At 39.0% G+C, this 6,956-nt stretch overlaps 1 long non-coding RNA gene across 1 annotated transcript; it reads right to left on the bottom strand.

The window, feature by feature from the left end:
* Positions 1 to 2,073: 2,073 nt before the first annotated feature.
* Positions 2,074 to 5,886, bottom strand: LOC145719643 (uncharacterized). Its single transcript, XR_014142517.1, has 2 exons — positions 4,303 to 5,886; positions 2,074 to 3,306 (listed from the first exon to the last, which is right to left on the bottom strand). It is a non-coding gene; the product is annotated as an uncharacterized LOC145719643 (long non-coding RNA).
* Positions 5,887 to 6,956: the final 1,070 nt, after the last annotated feature.

Genomic DNA, 6,956 nt, shown 5'->3' with positions numbered 1-6,956 from the left:
ACATAAAGTCTAGAAATAAACCCCAGAGTAGTTTAGATAAGGTTAGTGTTCCACAACTCTTTGGTAAGGTTACTATACAAATAGCTAAACTGGCTAATTGTCCCTTTTTCTTTTCAAACAGTGCAATGACTGAAAGGCTGAGAACAAGAGAGGTGTAGGAAATCCACAAACTGAGATTCAGCCCTTTGATATTTAAGAACTGAATATCTGAAACAGCAATAATCATGAATGCTACTTTTCAGTTTTTACAAATAAATTCAGATGCATACATAATATTAGATTTAGGTATATAAATAACATTAGAAAAACCTCACTGATAAACTTTGCACTATAGCAAACAAAATAAAACATCCTCTTAAAATGGAAAACTGTTTTAATGATATTAATCAATCATATTGCATATCAAGTAGAAATATCTTGAACTATTCTATAAATAACTACACATTTTTACAGAAAAATTTTATGATGATATTTGGATGACAGCAGAATATGAATTTTCTATAACAGAACAGATTTAAACCGCAAATGCCTAGAACATTCTCTGGCATGGAGTGATTAATACACTTGTTAAGTTAATGCATTTATCCTTAGGATAACTTCTGAGTGAAAGACAGATGCCAGGAAGGAGATGTTTCATAAGAACACAGCTCTGAATTCAAAGTTTGGACAAGTAATATTACATACTTTTCTATTTTCAAGAAATTGTCTATACAGTTTTCCAAATTTACTTGGCAAATTCCTATCTTGCAGATTCACCACATATATTGTGCTTGGTCTTTTGATAATGGATTCGATTTTCTGTCTTCTCTAATTCTTTGTTTAGATCCTGTTAAGGGTAACTACACTACCAGCAAGAAAGAGTCCAAACATGGCACCGGACTTGTAACATTTTAAACCAATTCTGTATTTGCAAAAAAGACAAAAAACCCACCATTATTACCACAGCCTCACTCTGGTAATAACTCTGATCATTTAATTTAAAAACTCTTCATAGGGCGCATGGGTGGCTCAGTCGGTTGAGCGACTGCCTTCGGCTCAGGTCATGATCCTGGAGTCCCGGGATCGAGTCCCGCATCGGGCTCCCTGTTCGGCGGGGAGTCTGCTTCTCCCTCTGACCCTCCCCCCTCTCATGCTCTCTCTATCTCATTCTCTCTCAAATGAATAAATAAAATCTTTAAAAAAAAAAAAACAAAACTCTTCATATGGCCAGAATTTACTAACATAAAGCTGTCAAGCCATTTGAGACATTGCTGCATCTTCCCTCCGCAGCTAAATCTCTCCCTAAAATGCCGTCTATGCTGACACCAAGCTGAGTGCTCAATTTTGCGGAAAATGAATTGTATGGCTTTTTCATTATTTTTTTCCCCCAAGGAATAAATATCAAAGTAAGTGGAGGAGTGCCTGGGTGGCTCAGTCCATTGGGCGGCTGCCTTCGGCTCTGGTCGTGATCCTGGCGTCCTGGGATAGAGTCCCGTGTGGGGCTCCTTGCTCAGCGGGGAGTCTGCTTCTCCCTCTCCCTCTGCTGCTGCTCCCCCTGCTTGTGCTCACGCTCTCTCTCAAATAAATAAAATCTTAAAAAAAAAAAAAAATAAAGAAAAAGTGGATTGGGGCTCCTGAGTGACACAGATGGTTAAGTGTCCCAACTCTTGGTTTTGGCTCAGGTCGCAATCTTGGGGTCCTGGGATGGGGCCCCAAGTCAGGCTTCGAGCTCAGTGCAGAGTCTGCTTAATAAGACTTCCTCTCCCTCTGTCCCCCACCCCCCGGTCCATGTGTTCTCTCTCTCAAATAAATAAACTCTTAAAAAAAAAAAAAAACCCAAAATAAGTGGATTGACAAGATATGTAAAGTACAGAAATCTTTCAGGGCAATTAGTATAGTAACGATTCTCACCAAAATTTAAACCCAGAAATTCAGAACAAGTACCAGCAGTAAATCTTGCACGTGTCCAAAATTAAATAAAATTTCTGAACTTCAACATGTTCTTTTTCCAGAATGGTCTATAATGTTCGGAATCAAATCAGGAGGAAAACCTTATGTCCAGAATGAAACTGGACATACTTCTGGAAAACAATGTTCACACTCGAAAAAAAGCCAACAGTAAAGTCTGCTGGGCCTGGCAGTCACACAGATGTCCCTTTCAGGACTACATGCCTCGTGGGTGACATAAGCAACTTGTCTGTTCACACTTAGATTTGTGGAATTTCAGCAGTTTAACTTCAGTTTCTTGTGGAACATTTGCCACTGGGCTTGGTCTTTTAAAAAGCCAATAAAATGCCATGAGGTCCAAGGTTTCCTTTAGATTGCAGGTCCCTAGCACTTTCCCTCCGCTTTCTATATTTTCTATTTACACAGCTAACAAACAGTACTTTTATAATTAGTAAAGTTCTGAAAAAAGAATAAAAACAATCTCTTATATATGTGGTTCCTCATTTTATAAGTATCAAAACAGCTTTCTCCGCGATCAATTTAAATACCTCAATGACGTAAGTGCAAAAAGAAGCAAAAACTAGAGCTCTTGAGATAATCTCAAATTGTAATAAAAAAAAATCTTCATTCATTCAGAAGAAATCAATTATTGATTTATCCCAAATGTTCAGGATTAATGGATACATATGTTCCTGGGTTATTTTTAGAAACTCTTTCTACAACTAAAACCCACACTAACTTCCGCAACCAATTCAATTCCATCATCTCCCAAGGACCCAACATAAAAGTTCCATAACTAAGTTCTGAGAGTGGGTGAATGGGGATAGGGTGGGATGATGATTAAACAATTAAAATGTGACATCAAGTTTCACAAGGATAAATGCATGATTCTAGCTTAATAATAATCAATGAAATATTTAATAATAATGAGATTTAATAACCAATGAAAATATTCATTAAAAAATTCTCTTTGCATTTACTTACATAATGTGAGGTTTGAAAACCTTCCATTTTTCTAATTAATTTTATTTGTATCATTCTTCCTAAATTACAAAAGTACACTTTTTGCACTTTTAGTTTAAAAACATCAAGTATGTATCTTATTTTTTAAAAATTGCATATTCAATTTATTGGATACATACTGCATGCATATACACACACACACACACACACACACAGACTAGAAGAAAAATACATAACTGTTTTGCTTCAAATTAGCTTCAAATACCCACTTCCAAACTTTAAAAGCACTAATATAAAAACAACACTAAAAAATAACCAATTATACTCGTGTCCACATACTTAATAAGAGGTGTATTAAGGCTATTACATCTGTGTCTTCTCTATTCTTTTCATTGATGCTACCGAGAAAAATACGGGCTGAAAGAAAAGAAATAAGAGTGTCACCCTAAGAAATGTGGTGTGTATTATTTTCCTTCTCACAGCTTGAGATACACTGTCCTAAAGAAAGGAGGGGAAGGGTCTCCAAGTGGCAAAAACTATGGACAAACTGGACAGTCAGTGTAAAAACTGACACAAGACCCTGGAGGAAAATTCAATGGACTGAATGATCAAGCAGGTAGAAATGTAAAGACACATTCAAAAGCGGTGTTTCAAAGAGGCAATTTAAAAAGCTGCAATAAAGCTAGATACATAAATCTCTTGATTTAGTAAGTTCTCCTAAGAAACTACAAGTGGAATATTAAAGGGAAGAGATAAAAAGAATACTGTCATCTCAAGAAAACCGGGAGTTCGCCAAAGGAGTACGTTGAGTTCACAGATCTACAGACTGTATAGATAAATGATACGAACAATACAATTAGGCATTAAAACCCAGAAAGATAAAGAAATTAGAAATTAGGTATGAGGAAGCCCCATCTTACTGCTAATTGTAACCTATTCTTGGCTCAAAAGCCAGATTTCTCAAGGGAATTTACGTTTACTTCTAGCTCTCTTGAATCTCATTTCAGACCACTAAACACTTTTTTCTTTCGCACTGCCTTTTCCTCCTGTCGTTCACATACAACTCTCATGGAACAAGATTTTTATATTCAAACTATCAGGGACTTAACAGTGTCTGAGTTCCAGGAGGTCTACTCTGGGATTTCTAATTCAGATGGACATGCAGGTGGTTACAAGGTTACAGAAGGAATCTGCACCCCTTCCTCAACCCCAATTCTGTCCTGTAACTGCAGCTATTGCAGCATCAATTGTATGAGGCCAACATCATCATGCATTTTTTTAATACCTCTACCTTTTACAGTCAAAATGCCTCTTTAAGGGTTTACCGTGAGAGAAAAGAAAAAAAAAAAAAAAGAAAGAAAGAAAAAAAGAAAAGCTCTCACCCATTCCTAATGAGTACAAGGCTGTACTTACTTTGGGGTAATCCAATTCGAAGAATGTCTCCAAGTTGTTGATTAGGTTAGGATCTACCCCTTTCAGGGGCTTCAGAAGAGACACGCCTGGGAGCTTGCTATACGGCTGTTTGTCCGTTGCCTTCTTGTTGAGGTGTAATCGGCTAAAAAGCAAATGATGTTTACGTCATTTCTGCAGAACACATTAGTGCCAAATCTGTATAAAGTATGTGTTAAGCTATCAAGAAATTACTAAATTCTAAGTTTTAAAAAGCTATCTGAAAATGAAGGGATGTAACCAAATAAGCATCCAGTTTAGGAAAACCAGAACTAAGCAGAACGAATGTTCCAGTGAAGGCTGGAGCTGAAGACTGTTGTTTATGGCTGTACTCTCAGTGCTTAGAGAACCATGCCCAGCAGAGAGGAGGCATTCAATAAATACATGGTGAAGAAATGAATTATAGTGTTAGCCCACATATTAACCACCCTTCCTCCCAAACTGCCATCACTGTAGACCAAGAACTATAACAACAGTGGGGGGAATCCCTATCTTCCCCAGAAAGAGAGAAATATAACCAGAAAAATCTGAGAAATTTCTATAATAAGCAGTCCACACAGCACACGACTGAAAGAAGTACTACACTCCTGAGCGGCAAGCAAGAAAATGGGATAACTAGCAGAACTCCTGATATACACAAGATCAGAATGGCAGCGATGGGACAGAAGGAATTTGAAAGTAAGAAAAAGAAAAGAATCTCAATGATAAGAAAAATGTCTATTAATGCCATTGGAAGATAACCAGTGCCACCAACACACAGATAAGTTAGCCGTTGTTCTCAAGCCAATTAGTGAGAGAATTTGCCCCGGTTAATGTTCGTGGTGTGACCACAAAGAGAAGAGATGCCTTTCAGCAGAGTGGTGATGTTTCTATTTTTTTTTTTTTAAAGACTTATTTATTTGACAGAGACACAGCAAGAGAGGGAACACAAGCAGGGGGAGTGGGAGAGGGAGAAGCAGGCTTCCCGCAGAGCAGGGAGCCCGATGCGGGGCTCGATCCCAGGACCCTGGGATCAAGACCTGAGCCGAAGGCAGACGCTTAATGACTGAGCCACCCAGGCGCCCCGAGGGGTGATGTTTCTAAAAGAAGTCACTGAAGTCTTTCCTCCTTCTCATAAGCAAGTCTCCAAGCACTCAACAGTAATTAGAGGTTAGAACAATCACGGGACCATGCACAGATATTTTAAGACACACGTTCTTCCACATTTTAACATCTCTGAAATCGATGGTGTCTTAACAATTGGTGGCATCCAGTAGCAGTCCTAAATTAGTAGCATGAAAACGAACCAATGAAACCTTCTAGAAGATCAAGAAAACACCAGCATCAATGCATCTTTGATTCCATGAAATACACTATTAATCTATGAATGACTTCTGAAAGTACACCACTAACATCATGCAGAGCAGTTAGCCATGGGCTCAGGTTCAACTAATTAAAGGCTGGGATGTGCCACAGCGGAATATCTAATGTTTCAGATAAGGCCGCAAAACATTTTACAGAAAGAAAACAGGTTACCTACAACGGAAAAAATTTAAACCAGTAAGAGATTTTTTATTTTTTTATTTTTATTTTTTTTTATTTATTTGAGAGAGAGACTGAGAGAGAGCATGAGAGGGGGGAGGGTCGGGAGGGTCAGAGGGAGAAGCACACTCCCTGCTGAGCAGGGAGCCTGATGCGGGACTCGATCCAGGGACTCCAGGATCATGACCTGAGCCGAAGGCAGTCGCTTAACCAACTGAGCCACCCAGGTGCCCCAGTAAGAGATTTTTTAAAGAACAAGATTGTATCAATATCCGATCTACAGCCCCCAAATACCGGAAAATAATGGGGTACCATTTCCAGTAGTGCCACTTGGTGTGGTTAGTGCATAACTTGCTTTTTTACTGGTCTGCGATAAGAAGAAATGGAGAGAAAGCGTTTAGAAACAGTTACAGCAATTTGACATTTCCATGCCATCCAAGCATGTGATCAGTATTTATTTTTATTGTAGTCCACCAAAGTATCAGTCCATGCCAGACTGGAAATATTTTAAAGAGCTGATCCTCTGCCATAGATAGTTTGGAAAATATTCATCTAGCAAGTTCATCGAGAGGCTGACCAGAGGTAAAACCATGATCTAAAATTTATATAACCACTGGGGCACGTGGGTGGCTCAGTTGGTTAAGCGTCCGACTCTTGATTCTGGCTCAGAGGTCATGACCTCAGGGTCATGGGATTGAGCCTGCACTGAGTCTGGTGCCTGCTTAGGATTCTCTCTCCCTCTTCCCCACCCCCCATGCACACGTATGCATTCTCTTTCTCTCTCTCTCTCTAAAAAAAAAATAAAATAAGGGGTGCCTAAGCGGCTCAGTCTGTTAAGCATCCGACTCTTGATTTTGGCTCAGGTCATGATCTTGGATTGTGAGATTGAGCCCTGCATGGGGCTGAGCATGGAACCTGCTTAAGATTCTCTCTTTCTCTCCCCCAACATGCCCCCCCCCCACCGCCACTCTCAGATGCGTGCATTCTCTCTCTAAAAAAAAATAATAAAAATAAAATAAAACAAAATTTATATGACCACTATTCCATACCTAACAAAATGGCAGACTAGATGTCTGGAGAAACCTATACAGAACCTA

Source organism: Leptonychotes weddellii, unplaced genomic scaffold (genome assembly GCF_054177405.1).
Source record: "Leptonychotes weddellii isolate Sample4059 unplaced genomic scaffold, ASM5417740v2 HiC_scaffold_6039, whole genome shotgun sequence".
Classification (NCBI taxonomy): Eukaryota; Metazoa; Chordata; class Mammalia; order Carnivora; family Phocidae; genus Leptonychotes; species Leptonychotes weddellii.
Note: the sequence above shows the minus strand (reverse complement) of the source record. Positions and strands in the feature narration are given on the sequence as shown.